Source organism: Eptatretus burgeri, chromosome 4 (assembly GCF_056783735.1).
Source record: "Eptatretus burgeri isolate ZD-2024b chromosome 4, Ebu_testis_v1, whole genome shotgun sequence".
NCBI classification, from domain to species: Eukaryota; Metazoa; Chordata; class Myxini; order Myxiniformes; family Myxinidae; genus Eptatretus; species Eptatretus burgeri.
Window position 1 is genome coordinate 27,587,443 of NC_140964.1, and position 20,000 is coordinate 27,607,442.

General features: G+C 47.8%; 1 protein-coding gene across 2 annotated transcripts in view; it reads right to left on the reverse strand.

Moving 5' to 3' along the window:
* The window catches only part of LOC147027681 (uncharacterized), a 76,789-nt gene extending 58,503 nt beyond the window's left edge, over window positions 1-18,286 (reverse strand). For both annotated transcript variants that reach the window (XM_085877223.1, XM_085877224.1), the window contains exon 1: window positions 17,895-18,286. The gene's annotated coding sequence lies outside the window, so the exon portion shown is untranslated. The remainder of the gene's footprint in view (window positions 1-17,894) is intronic.
* Between the last annotated feature and the right edge of the window lie 1,714 nt (window positions 18,287-20,000).

The window sequence follows — 20,000 nt, forward strand, 5'->3', positions numbered from 1 at the left end:
CAGATTCCTCGCACATAGGCCTCCTTGTCCACCCTCAGTGCACGTACAGTTTTACGCCTCAGCTCCCCGAACAGCTCAGCTCTGCCATTCAGCCTGGCCCTGCGACTCTGGTCAATGGTATCCAGTGTCCCTTGAGAGACAAAATTCTTCTTTGCCCTGCGGTGAGCTCCAAGGCATCCACCGGCAACATCAAGGACGGTGATCTTGAAGGCGTTCCACAACTCTTCAGGACCCCCCAAAGCACCCAGACCCCCCAAGTGTCCACTCAGCCTGTTCGCAAACTCCTCAGCTACTCTCTCATCCCTGAGCTTGGCAACATCCAGCCTAGGCTGGGATGGTACCATTCTCCAGGATTTAAGGTGCAGCTTTAGAGTTGCTACGACAAGCCTGTGGTCAGTATTGAGGAACTGAGCACTCCGGTAGACCCTGCAGTTCTGGATCATCCTCCAACGACCGTCAATGAGGACATGGTCAATCTCCTTTGCCACACCGCCAGCGTTGGAATACCAAGTCCAGCGATGAGCTTGTGGGCGCTGAAACCATGAACCAGCCACCCTCAGTCCATGACTTCTTGCAAAGTCAAGGAACTTAGTGCTATTCTGGTTCATAGTTCCTGACCCATTGGGACCAAGACACACCTCATAACCATCCCTATCAGTTCCAGTCGATGCATTGAAATCCCCCAAGACTAGAAGTGTGTCTCGTCTGGGGCACTGATCAACCACAGACTCGAGTGTGGCGTAGAATGCATCCTTCACGGTGAGATCACTCGCCTCAGTTGGAGTATAAACAGAGACCAGGGAAATGACACCTAAGGAGTGACGAATCCTTAATCTCATAATACGCTCATTGACCGGTGTTACCTCAATTATCATTGGGGTCAGCTTATTGGACACAGCTACAGCAACTCCTTGGGTATGGTAACCATCAGAGCGACCAGACCAACAATAGGTGTAACCACCCACCATTATCTCTCCGCAATCCGGTCTCCGAACCTCAGAGAGAGCTGCAATCCCGATGTCCAAACGCTTGAGCTCAGATGATAACAGAGACAGGTGATCATCCTCTCTTAGGGATAGGACATTCCAGGCACCCACCCGAAGGGACCACCTCAGGTTAACCCAAGGAGACCGCCGTCTGGTGGACGACACCTCAGCACCACTCCGACACACTCTCCCGCAATCTGACCCAGGGATGTTACCACGTGGTTTCCCTCCTATCATCAAAGATTGGGGGTCCCGAAGGCTTTGCCCCAATCCCGTCATCCGGTGAGCTGCCCTGCGAAGGGAAGCTGCACAGGAGGTACTCCCACGGAGTGGGTTTTCAGATTTTTTTGCGTTTTTGCGTTTTGCGGAATGAAGGGTTTTACGATGGCCGGAGTGCAAATCCTGCCACCAACCTCCTAATAAGAAGTAACCCAACTGCAGGAGGACGTCCGCAGACACAGTTGAGCACTAGATATGGATGGCCGTTGGCTCACAAGGAGCTCCTCCACCCTTTGACAGGTTTTGTTTTTAATCCTGCTGGGTGTCCATATCCAAACACCCTCTTCACCAGAAAACCTGGTGGGGGAGACGGTTTAGTCGCCGACAACCCGACCATGGAACAGGTTAGTACAGGTTTACATGGTACCTGTAGCAAGTCACAGATCGAACCTGACTGCTAAAGCCGTTTTGCCGTATAGTTGCGAACAGACAGATAGACAAACAAACAAACAGACAGACAAACAAACCGGACGATAACAATATCCCGCTCCCTCCCTCCGGGGGTGGGGGGGGATAAAAAAAATCAATTCCCGATTCAGTCAAGTACTGTTCAGGAGTATTTGATTAATGCAAACAACCTCAGCAGTATAGTTTGCTGGAGCTATCCCTTTTTTTTTCTTTCCAAATGTTTTTTTTTATCAACCACTGTCACATTGGGAACCCAAAGGGTTCACGGGTCATTATATATATATATATATATATATATATATATATATATATATATATATATATATATATATTGTTATGGGATTCCCGCCTGTCGGCATGCGAACGACCGCGTCTCACCATTAGCGGTCGCTTCTCCCACCGAACGGACAATCCAGTCGCGACTTTCTGGAACAACGCCGGAAACCAGTCACGGGTGGGTTTTTAATCCCACCACAACCTTGTCCGCATTCTACCCGCTCCAGGGTCCGATCGCCAAATCTTCGATTTACCTAATTATTCGCGCGGGAAGGTTACCGAGAGATTGTACCTCAACGGGACCGCTTGGAAACGAGCCGATAAAGCAGCTCGCTTCCTTTTGGGATAACCGAGTGGGGTATTATCGCGCAGTCCCGTTGGACCCGATCACTTCACCGGCTATTTAAAAACCAACTATATTCCGTGTGCAAGATGGGACAGTTCAGAGGGAATGGACGCAACGAACAGGTTTACATTCACACAAGGACATTTATTATAATAAAGCACGTATGCAATTAAACAAGGCAAAACACGTCTGCAATTATACAAGCAACAAAAGCACGACAAATGAACTACAACCGTCGACTTATTATGTACAGTCACTTGCATTTAACAGCAGTTCCTACTTATTAGAGGGGCCCACGGACACACGTACACGTACGCGCGCGCGCGCACGCACACACACACACACACACACACACACACACACACACACACACACACACACACACACACACACACACACACACACACACACACACAAGAAATGGTGGCAGAGGCCTTTAATAACGAGCTCCAGCTCGGAGGACAGGTGAGCTGAAACCCAGAACCTATCTCGAACCTCTCCACTCGTGTGGTCTTCAAGTTGTTCGGACCCAGGCTCCAGCGAGAGCGAGCTGGATCCAATCGCCGAGCCGCGATCCTTCCCGAGCTCCCATGAATTCTCCCGCGCTTCTCAACACATGCTGGTGAGACGAGGCGCCGATCCTTCCCGTCGATGCGTCGCATCCCTGAGATACCACCTCCACAAAGAGGTCGATGAGTCGCACCAAGCCGGGAACCAAAATGGAGAACAAAGAGCTCCACGAACCGAGAAGAAGAAGCCACCACTCGCAGCTCGAGCCGAGCAACCGGCTTAACTTCCTTCCAAACCGGGCAGCTTGAAACAAAAAGCTCTCCCGAGCCAAGCAGAAGCCGAAGCTCACGGAACCATCAAAGCAAAAAGCCACCAAAAAGCCTCCTCCCGAGCCAGGCCTCAGCCGAAGCTCACCGAGCCAGCCGAAGCAAAAAGCTTCCGAAGGCCTCAACCCTAACGCAAGCCAAGCAGGACCCAACGGCTGAACGACTCCCCTCAACTCCCTTCTCCAACTCTGCCCCAAAAAACGAACAAAAGAAAAGATCTCTTCCTTATCCTCTTCCGCCCTCCCCCCGCTCCCGGCGTGACTCATGACTCATGCCCTCGTGCTCCATCCCCCGCTCAGCCACGGGTGGGAGGGAGTTGTTGACATCATGAGTCACGGGACGGCAGGGTTCTTCTTGCTCTTCGCAGAAGAGGGGGATTGATGTCTCCATTGTTCATTCCCGAACTATGAAATCGATCCGCAGCGCATCTAATCGATTTCTGAACATTTATACAATGGAAGATGAGCTATCGAGGGAACAAGCACTTATTGACATAGCTGACGAAAGGAACCTGTATGTTATGTGCAATCAAATTCCCAAATTCGTAACACTACCGCCTCCCCTTTTTACAGACTCGTCCCGAGTCATCAAATTTTCGTGTGACCAGCATGTGTAAGTTTTCCCCTCGTACGTTCTACCTTCGGATCCCTGAGTGCGACATTTCCTTATATGTGTCCCAAAAATAAATAACCATAAAAATAAATATGCGCTGCGTAACTAACTAAACAAACTCTCACAGACTCATTCGGACAACTTAACTAAAATTGCCGGTGATAAAACAAACATGCAGGTGGGGTTCCACGTATTTACAATTTCCACTCAACTTATCCATTACATTACCATGGCCCAGGACCTGTGATCTGTGAAAGGGGAAAGTCATTTCAAATTTCATTGATGCAGGGCAATGGATGGAGATGGTCGCAAAACCCAAATGAGCATGATGGATGCACGGGCTGCCTGCAGGGCAGTCCTTGCAAAACTGGATGGTCCTGGTACACATGGTGATGGATGGACACAGGGGCAAACGCAAACAAGGGCTCGCAGGCATGGGGTCATGGCAGAGGCAGGCAAACTAGGCTTGGCAAGGCAAGTCCATGCAGAACAGGCGGCTGCAGCACAACAGGCCGGCAGGTGAAGCTGGCCGGCATCTGGTGTGGTTCCATCAGGTCTGGAGGGAGTGCGGTGGTGCCGGCCGCTCTGAAGGTGGGCTCGGACCTCCCCTACTGTCTCCCTCCCAACCTATCGCCTTTGCCTGTCTCTGTCCATACCCAATCCCTTAATTTGCCACAAAACACAACAAAATTTTGGCCCTCTTTATTTTTATTATTTTTATAATTGTCTCCCTCACCCCCTTTATCGTCATTGTCCGGCTTGCCTATCATGTCCACCAAGCATACTCTCAACCCCTACGTTCCCTCTCTGGAGGGGAATAGGGAGAGACTAGCGTTCTGTCTCGAGGCCCAACAAAGCCTCAGAATGGCCTCCTCAGAGTTCAGCGATCTACCAAGGTGAGTCCAGCGGCCTACAACGAGCGAAGGGATGGATGGTGCGAAGGGGTACATCTCGTATCTACCCTAACATGCATTAACCTGAAACTACCCCGGGGCTTTCCAAAAACACCTCACATTTTAAAACTATCGGTTCTAAAAACCATGATTCCCGTCGACTGTGTTGGTGTGCATTTTAAATTTGGGCCTTGCCCTCAAATTTTCATACGTGCCCTCGTACAATTTCCTGGCTGGGCAGCGTGGTTCAACTGGCAGGAACTCCCCCTCTGCCGAACTCTAACCATGGCACCCCCAGGCCTGCAGGCTGCCTCCGAGCCTTGCTGCCCCTTACAACACGGGGGTTGCCCTCTCTGGCATTGCCTCCCTCCGATGCCCACGTGGCGTGTTGATGCCCCGGGTCCCTTTCCGAGGGTCGCCCGTGCCCACTACACTGCCCCCCGTGGCATTCTGGCGCTACTGGTCCCGTTTCCGACGGGTCCAATTTCCGACAGGTCGCCCGTGCCCACTACACTATCCCGGCCCCTCTTGGGCCCTTGGCCTACTCTGGCCGACTTTCCGGTGCCCGGGGTACCCACGAAACAAATACTCAACTTTCCACAGCCACGCTCCCAGCCGGTCCATGAACTCTTGCACCCCTCCAAACGGGTTTCGTGCCTTCTCTCGACACCAACAAAACGACCTCCTGTGAGTAAATTTGAATAACCCACAAGCTAACATTAAACTGACTCCAGGTCACTTGGGTGGGAATCACTCCTCCCCCCAACCAGTCATTCGCATCATGCATACCACATTCGCTCCACTCAAACACTTGGGCCCACTGTCCCACACTCATTCCTCACACGCTTTCCATTTCACAATTCACTCCAACACTCAATACTACCATTCTTCGAACTAAATCCCCTGACTAACTCGTGCTCCCTCGTCATTCCTTATTCTCATGCACGTTCCATTTACTCTACGTAGCTAAGCTACGTCCCCACTACACATTTCCAGTCTGTCCATGTCTCCGAAAATCCAAAAAATTCCCATTTCCTAAATCTAAACTAAAATCCCTCTAACTAATCCATTCCACGGGCTCCATTAGGAACAACCCATGTCCCCATGAAGCCGGCCTAACTATCGCTAACCCATCCTCCTAACTCGTACTTCCTGTGCCCCCTGACAGGGGGGTCTTCCACCCCTTGCCCAGGGAATCCTGTTCACCCGAAGCGAGGCTTGCTTTTTTTTTTCATGCGTGCACCAGCGCGGCAATTTGCAACCTGCGCTCCTTTCCCAGTGACGTCATGGCAACTGCTCGCGCATCTCGTCCCTCCTCAGACGGTACCATCCGTCAGGGATTTCCCTTCTGCCGGATTCCAACCCTGCAGCCACGACGTCACCCTGCGCATCAAAAACAAGTCTCGCGTTTCGAGGGGTTCCCCATGCGAACACATGTGCTCTGCTCGTCGGAGCTTCACACACATGCTCACCTGGAGAACCCATCCGGTCCAAATCCATTATCCAGCCTACCTTCTGTCCGTCCGCGGGATCGGCTAATCCACCGCGTGCGTTTACGGACCGGGCTTCACTCCCGCAGGCGCGTACGTGGTGGCCTTGTGCATTGCACGGCACGTACCCCGCGGTCGCTGCTGTGCCAATCCGGCACGGTCCTCAAAACAGCTACGACCGCTACCCGGCTTTTGTTCCTCATCTGTCGCAGTCATCGTCGCCATTCAACGCGCACACTCCTGCGTTCCACGACGCTCACACACCTCACCATTACACTAGGACATGCGGTTGCGGTCTCCCGCATGCTAACCACCATCTCCCTCTCATACCGCCACCTCACACACGCGGTCTCTCTCACTCACATACACCATACTACTCACACACGCAGTTCCTGTCATACGCGGTATTTCATCCACACACGGTACTTCATCCACACCATGCATGCTGGAAAGCACGCATTTCGGCACACTCGCAAACACACATTTCGACACCACACACACCGGAACAACCACGCTGGGAATTAGCACCACCTCAAGGGGTCCCGGGGTGTCCATAATCCCCAAGCTCCGCGTGCACCTGTTCGCCTCACTCATCCGCTCCACCTCGTAAAGCTCGACCGGACCCACCTGGTCGAGATCCGCTTCAAGGGGGAATATTCCCTCCCCTCGTTCCTGGAGGAGGCTATCTGGCTGCTTGCATCGGGTCCCAACACATTCCCCGAGCTACCCCTCATGGTCCCTCGCTCCGTGTGTGTGTGTGTGTGTGTGTGTGTGTGTGTGTGTGTGTGTGTGTGTGTGTGTGTGTGTGTGTGTGTGTGTGTGTGTGTGTGTGTGTTCGTTTTTACTTTCGTGTTTATCGTGTAGTCTCTCCTCTACCGTTTCTACCTCCCATGTCTCTGTTATTCCTTTTATTATTTCCGTCGTCTCTACGTGTCTTGCCGTACACGTCTCTGTCACCCCATTTAATTTTTCCCTCTGTGTCACTGTCACTTTCTCTGTCACCTGCACAAGTCTCGTCTTGCACATCCCCCGTATTACTTTGTCCTCCACCACGACGCCGACACAGTCCACACTCCCCCTCAGCTCGCTCGCTCCAGCACATGGCGCCGCCATTATGCCCGCCTGCAGGCATCGCTCCACGCGCCGCATTTCCTCCCGCATTTCTTTCATTTCGTTTTTCATCTCGAGTGCGTTTCCATCCATTTTTGCCAGCAATATTTCTAATAGCTGGCCCATATCAGGTGGCTCGGTGGAAGTCGCTTCGCCATTATCGGGCGCGGATCCGCCGGGGACCGAGGAGGGATTTTGACGGAGGAGGGGAGGGGGGGTTTCATACACCGCGGCCCCCACCGCTGCGCCCATTGCGGACTCTGCATTTGTTTGTGGGGGTCATTTCGCCCTGAGCCATGATTTCTAACATTTCTAAATTCATTACCCCCTGCTCCCGTTCGCCTTGAACTGCCATCTTGCTTAACGGAAATAATTTAAAAGCTCGTTTTTTTAATGGAACCAGAGGGTCGCCTCGCACACCCTTGATCCGGTTCCGTTAATTTTGTTGGAGGCGGGAGAGTTTGTTTTCTCGCTCCTCGACACCAGTGTTGTAGGATTCCCGCCCGCCGGCGTGCGAATGACTGCGTCTAACCAATAGCGGTCGCTTCGCCCACCGAACGGACAATCCAGTCGCGGCTTTCCGGATCAACGCCGGAAACCAGCCACGGGTGTGTTTTTAACCACACCACAACCTTGTACGCACTCTACCCGCGCGCTACAGGGTCCGATCGTCAAATCTTCGATTTCCCTAATTATTCGCGTGGGTAGGTTACCGAGAGATTGTACCTCAACGGGACCGCTTGGAAACGAGCCGCTTAAGCAGCTCGCTTCCTTTTGGGATAACCGGGCGGGGTGTTATCGTGCAGTCCCGTTGGACCCGATCACTTTACCAGCTATTTAAAAACCAACTATATTCCGAGTGCAAGATGGGGCAGTTCAATGAGGAAATGGACGCAACGAACAGGTTTACATTCACACAAGGACATTAATTATAATGAAACACGTATGCAATTAAATAAGGCAAAACACGTATGCAATTATACAAGCAACAAAAGCACGACAAAAGAACTACAACCGTCTACTTATTATGTACAGTCACTTGCACTTAACAGCAGTTCCTACTTATTACACAGGCCCACGGACACATGTACGCACACAAACACACCCAAGAAATGGTGGCAGAGGCCTTTAATAATGAGCTCCAGCTCGGAGGACAGGTGAGCTGAAACCCAGAACCTATCTCGAACCTCTCCACCTCATGTGGTCTTCAAGTTGTTCGGACACGGGCTCCAGCGAGAGCGAGCTGGATCCAATCTCCGTGAGCTGCGATACTTCAAGCTCCCATGAATCCTCCCGCGCTTCTCAACACGTGCTGTTGAGACGAGGCCCGATCCTTCCCGTCGATGCGTCGCTTCCCCGAAGAACCACCTCCAAGAAGAGGTCGATGAGTTGCACCAAGCCGGGAACCAAAATGGAGAACAAAGAAGAAGAAGAAGCCACCACTCGCAGCTCGAGCCAAGCAACCAGCTCAACTCTCTTCCAAGCAAAGCAGCTCGAAGGGAAAAGCTCTCCCGAGCCAAGCAGAAGCCGAAGCTCACTGAACCACCAAAGCAAAAAGCCTCCAAAAAGCCTCCTCCCGAGCCAGGCCTCAGCCGAAGCTCACTGAACCAGCCGAAGCAAAAAACTTCCGAAGGCCTCAACCCTAATGCAAGCCAAGCAGGACCCGACGGTCTGTGAACGAGTACTCTCTGCCAAAGAAAAAAAGCTTACTACTCCTACTTTGCCCCCGAACAAAAGAAAAGATCTCCTCTTATCCTTCTCCCACCCTTCCCCCGCTCCCGGCGTGACTCATGACTCATGCCCTCGTGCTCCATCCCCCGCTCAGCCACAGGTGGGAGGGAGTTGTTGACATCATGAGTCACGGGATGGCAGGGTGGTTCTTCCTCTTCATGGAAGAGGGGGAGGGATGTCTCCATTGTTCGTTCTCCAACTATTAAATCGATCTGCAGCGCATCTAATAGATTTCTGAACATTTAAACAATGAAAGGTGAGCTATCTCGGGAACAAGCACTTATCGACATAGCTGACTAAAGGAACCTGTATGTTGTGTGCAATCGAATTCCAAATTCGTAACAATATATATGTTTGTATGTATGTATATATATATATATATATATATGTATGTATATATATATATATATATATATATATATATATATATATATATATATATATATATATATATATATATATATATATATATATATATATATATTCCTTCCCCAGGGTGGCAGGATGGTCTTGAGGTGCGCACACACGCCTCTAAGCTGTCCAGCCTGCTTTAGAATCTCGACATAGCTATAAACTCATCCCAGTGTTTCACAGGCAGGGTCATTCATTCATGTGAGCGCCATCCTTCAGATGGACGTAAAACGGACGTCCCATCTGCCAGCATTAATTGAACTTAAACGATCCCATGGTGTCCTTCACAAAGAGTAAGCGAGCTCAGCCTGGTGTTGGCTTTACGGTTGGGTTGGCTGGCTTGGGATGTTAGGGTCCTGAGTTTTAGCCCCTTTCTGCTGTTGAATTAACACCAAGTGGAGTTGACTCAGCCTGTCATCCTTCTGAGATTGGTGAAATGAGTAACAGTGTCCTGGTAATAGAGGCATTTGCATCAGTGGCACAGCCATGCCCTCAGCCAATGCTGCTACCTGCAGCCGTGTGCTGCATTCGAAAGAGGAGCAAGCGAGCTATCGCCGGCACCATGAACAAATTACAAATTCCTCCCCTAACTACTGCTGGGAAAGCAATGGCTCACGCACGCACACATTCTCCTCTGCCAAATCGAAGTGCTCAAATGATAGCCAGCGAGACACGTTTGTTGGAGTGTTTTATATGTATAAAGGGTGTTGGTATTATTTTGAGTGTGCTGATTCTTTAAGTGCAAGTCGGTTTGCTCAGAGTGTTTTGTGTCTTCTGAAGCAGAAGGAATTTGGAAGTTGTCTGCACACAGCTTTCCATCTCCATCGCTCTCTCCTTTAATAGCTGGGTCTGTCTGTCTGTCTCTTTCCCTGTCCCTATATCCCTCTCTCAGTCTCCGTCTCTGTCTCTCATTCTTTATCTCTTTCTCGCCAACCCCCCCCCCCCCTTCCCTCCACAAAATCGAGCTGAGCTGTGGATAGCACTTTGCTGATCAAAGCCAATGGATCCCCAATCGTTTCCCATTCTGAACTCCATTAACATTGTTTTCTTTTTAATCCCACAATATGCATCACCAAGTGCACGAAGAATACATTGAAAAATCAAACCTTTTGTACTTAATGTACCAAATGAACGATGACTCAAAGTTGTAAAACGTCAGCAATTATCCAAAGGGTTTAATTATTTTTTTCTCTCTTGGATATCGAAGAATGACTTTTCCATGATTTCCAGGAAGTCAATTTTTTTTTTGTATACCTTGTCAAGGCTCATATGAGAGCAACCACACAATGCACAGCAAGGGGGGCATGAGACAAGAGGGGTGTGGGAAGGACAAAACAGTGGGGAACGGAGAAATTCGGAGATCTGTGGAGGGGAGATAGAGGGGAACATGGAGTATACAAGATGGACATCACAGGGACTTTCAGGAAGGAAAGCAGGTGGGTTGAGGGTGGATTAACAGGGGTAGAAAAGATCGAGGATTTGGATAGGGGACGATAAGAAGTGGTGGTGAACAGCTGCTTTGAAGGCCTGCAGGGATGAATGGGATTGAACAGAGTGAGGGAGTTTATTCCAAAGGCAGGAAAAAAGATGAATGAAAGCATGAAGGTGAGCAGTGATTCATGATTTTGGTAGTTTTACCAGAAGGGGGTTGTTGGCGGAGCTTGAGCACCCTGCGGAAATGTGGTGGGGACAAATCGCAGACAGAGCAGGGGGGCGAGGCCGGAGAGGAGACGGTAGAAGACAAAGACCACCGACCTGCCTGCGGTGAGAGAGTGAGAGGCCAAAGACTCAGCCTCATCATGGGAGATACCAATGATCCGAAATGCCTTGGTTTCCACTGCGTGAAGCCGAGAAAGGTGGGAGGCAGGAGCACCAGCCCAGAGGGGAGAGCAGTACTCCATCAGGCTATGGACGAAAGCTTTGTATGTGGTCAGGAGCTCAGGTGGGCCGAGGGAGGACTTTGCACGACGGAGGATTCCCAGTCGGCGACTGGCTTTGGAGGCGAGGTTGGAAATGTGGCTTTCCCAGGAAAGGTCATGGCAGATTGTGAGACCAAAAATATTGAATGAAAGGACTTTTTCCAGAGGATCGCTGAGAAAGTAGATGGGGGGGGGGGTTCCAAACGGTCCTTTCAGAGAGACAGTGAGAGTGTGAGATTTATCAGGATTGAAAGACATGTTCCATGTGTTGGACCAGTTAATGATTTTATCCACATCTGCAGAGAGCAAAGAAGCTGCTGCTTGCCGGTCTGAGGGATGACAGATGGTACGGCAGAGGGTGGAGTCATCAGCAAAGAGATAAAGAGGATTTTCCAGAGAGTCGGAGAGATCTTGAACAATTGCTTGTAATATGTAGAATTGGAGGTGGGTTTTTTTGTTCTCAAGAAAGAATTTAAGATGTGTAGAATACTTGCTTCAACTCAAGGTATATATATATATATATATATATATATATATATATATATATATATATATATATATATATATATATATATATATATATATATGTACAGTATGTTCCTGTACCATGGGAGGAGCCAAACAAAACATGATGGCTAACACCACCTTCCATTCCAGAAAGATGTGACATCATCTGTATACAAAACAATGGAGTTCCAAGTAAATCGACAAGAAGTAATGTAATTATCGGCGGGTCTCCCCACATGAGAGGTGGTGGACCTTTATGCGATGCGTGCAAAGCTCCGTCGGTCATAAACATTAACATTTGAGTGAGCATTGAGCAGCTCATCAACATCTTTTAAAAAAAAAAAAAATCCGTAAGAAATTCAAGAATTTGTGAAGAATGTTCACAGAGAATAGCTTGCCTTGTATTGTCGAATCATTTGGGTGATTTCAACCGGTTTATTAAAGGCGACATCTTTTGACTGGTATGAAGTCTAGCGCGCTACTAAAGTGTCCCAAACAAGGTCAGACCGATGATCACTGTGGTCCTCATACAAGTGTCCTGCAATAAAGTCATCCTGCAAAGGCTGAGGTCGAAAGTTGAACAGTCACTCAGAAATGCATTTAACGAGCGAACAGGACGTTTGCAGGAAGCCATGTCAATTTGCAAGTTTTTAGCAAATATTTTGATTACAGATCTCAATTTCCACTGGTGTGTCAACAAATATCTTTGTCCTTTTTATTCGCAGTAAAACAATGAAGGATGGCCAGAACAACACATGCATTGATGACTTGAGAAACAAACACTGAAGGGCTGTTTCAGTAACTGCAGAGATGCTGGGTGAAGCGAGTTCCTTCGGCACAAACTGCATCACTTTGAGGGCAATGCACACCAGGTGGTTACTTCGATAATACAAATGTTGTTCTCATTCTCATTGTTGTTCTGACAGCTCATAGGAAAGGTGACTTACAGCAAGTCTGTGTCTATACATTGAGTCAAGAATATGAAGGAAACGCTCTTTTCTTACAAACCAGGCATGCCATCTTCTTCTCTTTGATGATGGGTTTAATCACAAGGCACCACGTTGTACTTCGCAAACACATTGCATGTCTATCTGTGAATCTCAATTCGGATGAAAGATTGAACTGAAACGTGAAGAAAAAGGATCTTTTATAACACAAAACTGTTGTTGCTGCTGTCATGGTGGCTGTGATTGTTGTTTGTGTGCCCCTTCTGTGTCCTTCGAAAGAGTTCCTGCTGTCATAGAATAATAAATGTTGCCATTGGAACTGTTGCATTAAGCTCACATTCCCGATTCTTTTTCTTCAATTGGTGGCAAAATGCCCCACCACAGACTATAAAAATGGAACTTGCTGCTTCATTGTTCGACGCTTATCATTTACAAAGAATATAGCATGGAGAAACAACCATATGTTGGTAATAGGAGCGGCAGGCATTGATGGGCCAACTGGCCTCCTGCATCGAAGTTCCATGTAATAAGGGAACTCATAATATTATTATTATGATGCTTATCATATATATATATATATATATATATATATATATATATATATATATATATATATATATATATATATATATATATATATACAAAATATAAGACAAAGGGAGCCATGTCTGTCTGTTTGTTTGTTGTGTTGTAACTTGAGAACGGATTTACGGATTTCAATAAATCGAACTACGGTGGATTCAGATAAATCCAGGGAAGGTTTGACGAAAAAAAAAAAAGTTAATTTTTTTTTATGGGGACAGTACATGGGTACACGTGGCGAAACTGAAAATGCCAACTTGCATTGCTGGTTATCACCACACTTCTAGGAATCCTTTTTCTTCTTGCCCTATTGATGAGCCATCACAGCAAAGATTGGAACTTCCGTCAGCAAAGCGACTGGTCTTATATTTTAGTGTGTGTGTGTGTGTGTGTGTGTGTGTGTGTGTGTGTGTGTGTGTGTGTGTATACATATACATATGGTGATGGACAGGTTTGCAATGGTGATGGACAGGTTGACGGACGAGATCAGACTGGAGTCTCCATGGACTATGATGTTCACGGATGACATCATGATCTGTAGGGAGAGTAGGGAGCAGGCTGAGGTGAGCCTCGAGAGATGAAGGTACACACTGGAGAAAAGAGAAATGTTAGTCAGTAGGAGTAAGACGGAGTACATGTGCGTAAATGAGAGGGAGGGTGGTGGTATAGTGCGGTTGCAAGGAGTTGAGGTGGGGAAGGTGGATGGGTTTAAATACTTGGGATCAACTGTCCAAAGTAACAGAGTGTGGTGGGGAAGTGAAAAAGAGAGTGCAGGCAGGATGGATAAGAGTTGCAGGAGTGATTTGTAACAGAAAGGTGGCTGCAAGAGTGAAGGGGAAAGTATATAAGACGGTAGTGAGACCAGCTATGTTGTATGGTTTGGAGGTGGTGGCGCTGACAAAAAGACAGGAAGCGGAGCTGGAGGTGGCAGAGTTAAAGATGCTGCGATTCTCGTTGGGAGTGACGAGGATGGATAGGATAAGGAATGATTATATTAGAGGGACAGCGCAGGTTGGACGGTTTGGAGACAAAGTGAGAGAGGCGAGATTGAGATGGTTTGGACATGTGCACAGGAGGGAAGCGGAGTATATCGGGAGAAGGATGCTGATGATGGAGCCGCCAGGCAGGAGGAGAAGAGGAAGGCCAAAGAAGAGGTTCATGGATGCGGTGAGGGCGGACATGCGGGCGGTTGGAGTGTCAATGGAAGATGTGGAGGATAGAGCGAAATGGAGACGGTTGATCCGCGACCCCCAACGGGAGCAGCTGAACGAAGAAGAAGATATACATGTTTATATTCCCAGAAACAGAGGGCTTTTTTTTAAAGCAAACATCCTAATGATCAAATGGACACAAATTTTTGTTCGAAGTAAATAGGTTATTCACTTTCCAATGAAGTACACTGATTATTATCTTTTCATAGAACCATTTTTATTATTCTACGAAAGCAAGAAACGCTTGCTGCATTAAAGGTCAAGGTCCTGCTTCTTCTTCTTCCATGATGAAAGACGTGCTTTTAAAACAAGCTTCTTTAAAATAAAATACACATATTTTTGTGACAAATAAATAGATTATTAGCTTTCCAATGGTACCATAATTATTATTATTCTATGACAGCTGGAAATGCTATATTAAAGCTCGGGGGTCCTGTTTCTTCCTGTTCATGCGCCAAAACATGGGTTTTTAAAACCCGCCTCTTTGTGATTAAACAGACACAAATTTTGTTTCAAGTAAATGGATTATTATCTTTCCACAGTACCACTTTTATTATTCTATGACAGCAGGAAATACATTAAAGCTCAAGGTCCCACTTCTTCTTCTTCTTCGTTTTCAATGGACATTAGATGGGATTTTAAAAACAAGCTTCTTTTCAATTAAATGACAAATTTTTGTTCCAAATAAATCGATTATTGGCTTTCAAAACAAGTAAATGAATTATTAGTTTTCCACAGTACCATTTTTATGATTCATTGATTCGTAGAACGAAGCGTGACACACGGACGGACGCTTCTGCGTTTAATAAAAATGAAACTGAATTTTACTGCAGTCCTCATATATACATATATATATATATATATATATATATATATATATATATATATATATATATATATATATATATATATATATATACATACATACATACATGTACATATACACGCACACCCGCTCTGCATCATGTTTTGTTGCAGTTTACCGTCATGCTAGTTATTACTTCTCGAAAAAAAGAAAAAAAAAACTTAATGGATTAACAATACAATGCAGCTTTTGATTGACAATAAACCTCCCAGCCAGTCAGATTAGGGAATGACAAAACGCGGATCAAACCCGACCGATGGTGGTGTATTCGGGCGGCGACAAAAACCCCCACTTTATTGCGGCATGATTTTCTTTGAAGAATTGTAATCGTGTTCAAAACTGTAAATGGGCGAAGAATCATTCCGGCTTTGCATCACAACAGTCGGCATCTCTTATTTTGTTAAAAGGGCCAAAAGGTTAACATGGGCCGTTCAAAAAGTTCTGCGAACGAGATACGTATTCACAAAAAAATAGCTCAAGAAACACTAACATTTTATTATCACAACTCTTAATTTAAATATTTTTCCCCACCAATCATATTTACTTTTGAAATGCATAAACTTTGGCATTTATTGGACAATTGTGAGTACTGTATCTCGTTACGAAAACATTTTGAACACCCGCATTTTGCATCATAAGGCTTTTGCTTTTGTGGTTCAAAAAGACTGCCCCGTTTATGGCTTTGGGCCATAAGCAGGGTGCAAGCCAGTCCTAATTAAAAGAGGGTTCAATATATCCTGCCAATTAAAACTCGAACACATGTTGTGAAAGAAAATATTTACAGGCTTTAAGGCGGGAAAATGATAATTAATTGAGACTTTGGCCATCAAAGGGAACCCCTTTACCCATGCATGATTACTACTTCGGCAACAAAAAAAAATTGCGGTCTGGAATTGTTGGCACCGTGGAAATGTTGACTCTTGTTGTTGTTATTGCTGCTGTCAAGACCGTGGTTTGAAACAGCAGTCAAATCACCTCGCGAGCTTGTGTGCGTTGCATGTACATTTACATGCACGAGATTGAGGGAGTGAGGGAAGCGGGAGCTCGTCGCAGTGCAGGAATCGATCGATCGGGCGGTTGTGAAGCGGCAGCAGCTGCTGCGGTGGGGTCTTTTTCTCAGCGAACCTACAAAACAGCACCCACTGCTGCATGGCCGACGGCACGTTGCTTTAATGAGACAGGGCCGACATGAGTGCGATGCCAACACTTTTATGAGATATGCCTTGTAAAGCGACGTGAGGGGATAGGGGTGGGGGCTTACCCAAGCACGTTGGTTATGGAATTTGATCACTACAGTCTCCATCACGCGGTTTGCAGCACGGACTGGATGATAAGGCTTCCCTCCCCCCACCCCACCCCACAGGCCTGCAGCGTCCATTTTTACACTCTACTAATTCACTCCCGACAAACTACACAAGAACTCCATTGCATTCATTATGCGTGAGCCCCCCCTCTCGGACAGGATAAGGTCTCAATAATACTCTCGAATGGCCGTTCAACGCGGCTTGCTTTGCCCATGGAGTGTGAACAAAGTATTCTGTGGGCCTTCGACCCCGTGCGTGCTCCCTTAGCCACCCCATCTGACCCTCCGCCCCTTCCCACCCTCATCGCCAACAGGCACTCGCTGAATATAAAGGGCTTTGCAAGGCAAATTCTTGGTGTGATGCACAAGCTTGCCAGCTTTTAGGTGTACTGGGAACGGCTTGCCTTTACATGAACCCCTCACCCTTCCTCGTTCAGCTCGGGTCTCCGACACGTTCTAACACCCTCTCCCTCCTCCCGCCACGCTCGCTCTGCTTTCCTCCCTTCCCCCAGTCCAGCACTGATCAGAGACGTATCGATCGCCAGAGTCGGCGAAGAGGAACCCGCAGGGAGAAAATGGGAGGGCAGGCCGGCTGTGGCCAGCAAAGCACAGCAGGGGGAGAGGACCGTATTGGCGAGAGGAGGGGGTAGAAGCCCCGGTAGGAGGGTTCTAATAGCCCTGCTATGAGGAGGGGGTGCAGCAGGTGACTCCACCCAAAACGTTTCAAAGACAAAAAAAATTCGCATCGTGTCGCCGTGGCCGACTGGTCGTTGTGTCTGCAGGTTGCGCATTACACGCAATCGGAAGCGCTTTGTACAATAAGTCAATAACAATATAATAAATACAGTACGATTATAGCGACAGATGGTGCTTGCCATTTTCTTGGACTCAGATAACCCACCCATTGATCGATTCATCTGCACACTCAAAGCTTCTCCCTCTCAGACGTACAAATGCACTGACCGTTGTAGTCGTCACTAGGTAGTCAAATCAGATCTTCGTGGTGTTTGGCTGAGTCGGTATTGGCAGGGAAAAACACAGTTATGACGTAACGTTACAGAAGAAGAGATCTGCGTCCTTTCGAGATGGATTTTCTTTTCCTTTTCTTTCCATTACTTACTAACACCGTAGCACATCAAGCACTTTCATATTCCGCAGAACATGAGGATTGAAATATGTTACCTGGGTCGGATGTGTCGACATTCACAAACCGGGTAACTCCAAAGGTCGGGGTCTCGTGAGCACAAGGCGGTGCTCCCGCTTTACTGGTGAAGGAAATTAAATAAAAACCTTCTCGAACGGCTTTGCTGGTTCCAACGACAACGATGATGGTTCCGAAGGTCCCGTCCAGTCGTCGTAAGTCAACGTCCTGATGACCGCATGCGCAGATTTCCATTCCATTCGCTCATAAGGAGCATCACCCATGCACCTGGTGCATGGCTTATGAGGCCGAATTCATCGCGGCCACACAACCCTGTCGCTTGGGATCGAGTCCCGTTAAAGCCTCTGAAGAACCACCAAGCGCATCGACCACGCCAAGTCAGACTGAGGAGCGACCTGCCGCATCGCCAGCTGCAGGGCGGAATGCTTCGTGGGCTCGGCTGCGCCTTATTTTAGTGGCCGGATTATAATGCAGATTATGTATACGGCCCTCTGGAAAAATCGATAAAGTGCGAGCGGTCATTACACTAAAGAAGGGAAAGCGGAGGCATTTATCAGGGAGCTATCGATAGCAAATGGTCCTTCCCTATTTTCCCAGCCGAGCACTGTGCTCGAATATAGGGTTGTCGTAATCAGCGACATTCTGTGGACGTTTTAGCGCTGCTATCCCACTGGTTTTGTAAATTTATGCCTTTTACAATAATCGATCAAAACCAGGGGCGGGGAACGTCGCGAGCGAGAGAGAGAGCGAGAGAGAGAGAGAGCCAGAGAGAGACAGAGACAGAGACAGAGACAGAGACAGAGACAGAGACAGAGACAGAGACAGAGACAGAGACAGAGACAGAGACAGAGACAGAGACAGAGACAGAGACAGAGACAGAGACAGAGACAGAGACAGAGACAGAGACAGAGACAGAGACAGAGACAGAGACAGAGACAGAGACAGACAGAGAGAGACAGAGAGAGACAGAGAGAGACAGAGAGAGAGAGAGAGAGAGAGAGAGAGAGAGAGAGAGAGAGAGAGAGAGAGAGAGAGAGAGAGAGAGAGAGAGAGAGAGAGAGAGAGAGAGAGAGAGAGAGAGAGAGAGAGAGAGAGAGAGAGAGAGAGAGAGAGAGAGAGAGAGAGAGAGAGAGACAGAGATAGATGGGAGAATCAAATGGGGAGAGGGGGAGGGGGAAAGAAAAAGAGAGGAAGAGAGGGGAAGAGAAAGGGGGAGGTGAGAGAGGAGTGGGGAGAGAGAGAGGTGAAGAGAGGCAGACAAGAAGAGAGACAAGGACAGATAGAGGGATAGAGAGGAAGGTGAGAGGGAGGTGAGAGATAGAGATAGAGAGGAAGAAGAGAAAGGAGAGAGACAAACAGGAAGAAAGACAAGGACAGAGAGAGGATGTGGGGCTGGGGGAGACAAGGGGAGAGAGAGTAGGAGACAAGGGAGAGAGGTGGAGAGACAAGGAGAGAGAGGGGGAGAGAGGAGAGAGGTGCCGGTGTGTAAGACACACACACGTAGAGCAAGAGGTGGGGAGAGAGACACAAAAAGAAAGGCAAGGAGGGACAGAGAGGGAGAGAGGGAGAGAGGGAGAGAGGGAGAGAGAGAGAGAGAGAGAGAGAGAGAGAGAGGGAGAGAGAGAGAGAGAGAGAGAGAGAGAGGGAGAGAGAGAGAGAGAGAGGACAGAAGGGAAGGGGGGGGGGGGACAAGGAGAGTGAGAGACAGAGACAGATTTCAGTGCAATTTTGGCTTTACCGATGGCCCATTTTCTACGAGAGGCATTTTCCGTCGAGCAGATTTTAAAATGACTGACACACTTTTGAACAGGACACATCATGGAATCATATAATAACGCACAATTACACACGCACAATAAATGAAAAGGAACACGGCCATGAAAACACCACCTTTTACCGCTATTTGGTTGAGCAAATGTTCAAATGCAATCATTCGAGTTTGTATTTGACTTTTTGGGTCAAATATTTGAGAAAGAGTCGTGTTATAGAAGTGTTTATATAATTAACATACGATGGTGATCAGTAAGTCGGCAGCATGAGATGATTGGTATTGATGACACAATTTTTCTGTACAGCCCCGAGTCGTCCAACATACTTAAAAAAATAGAGGGAGAATGGGACAAACA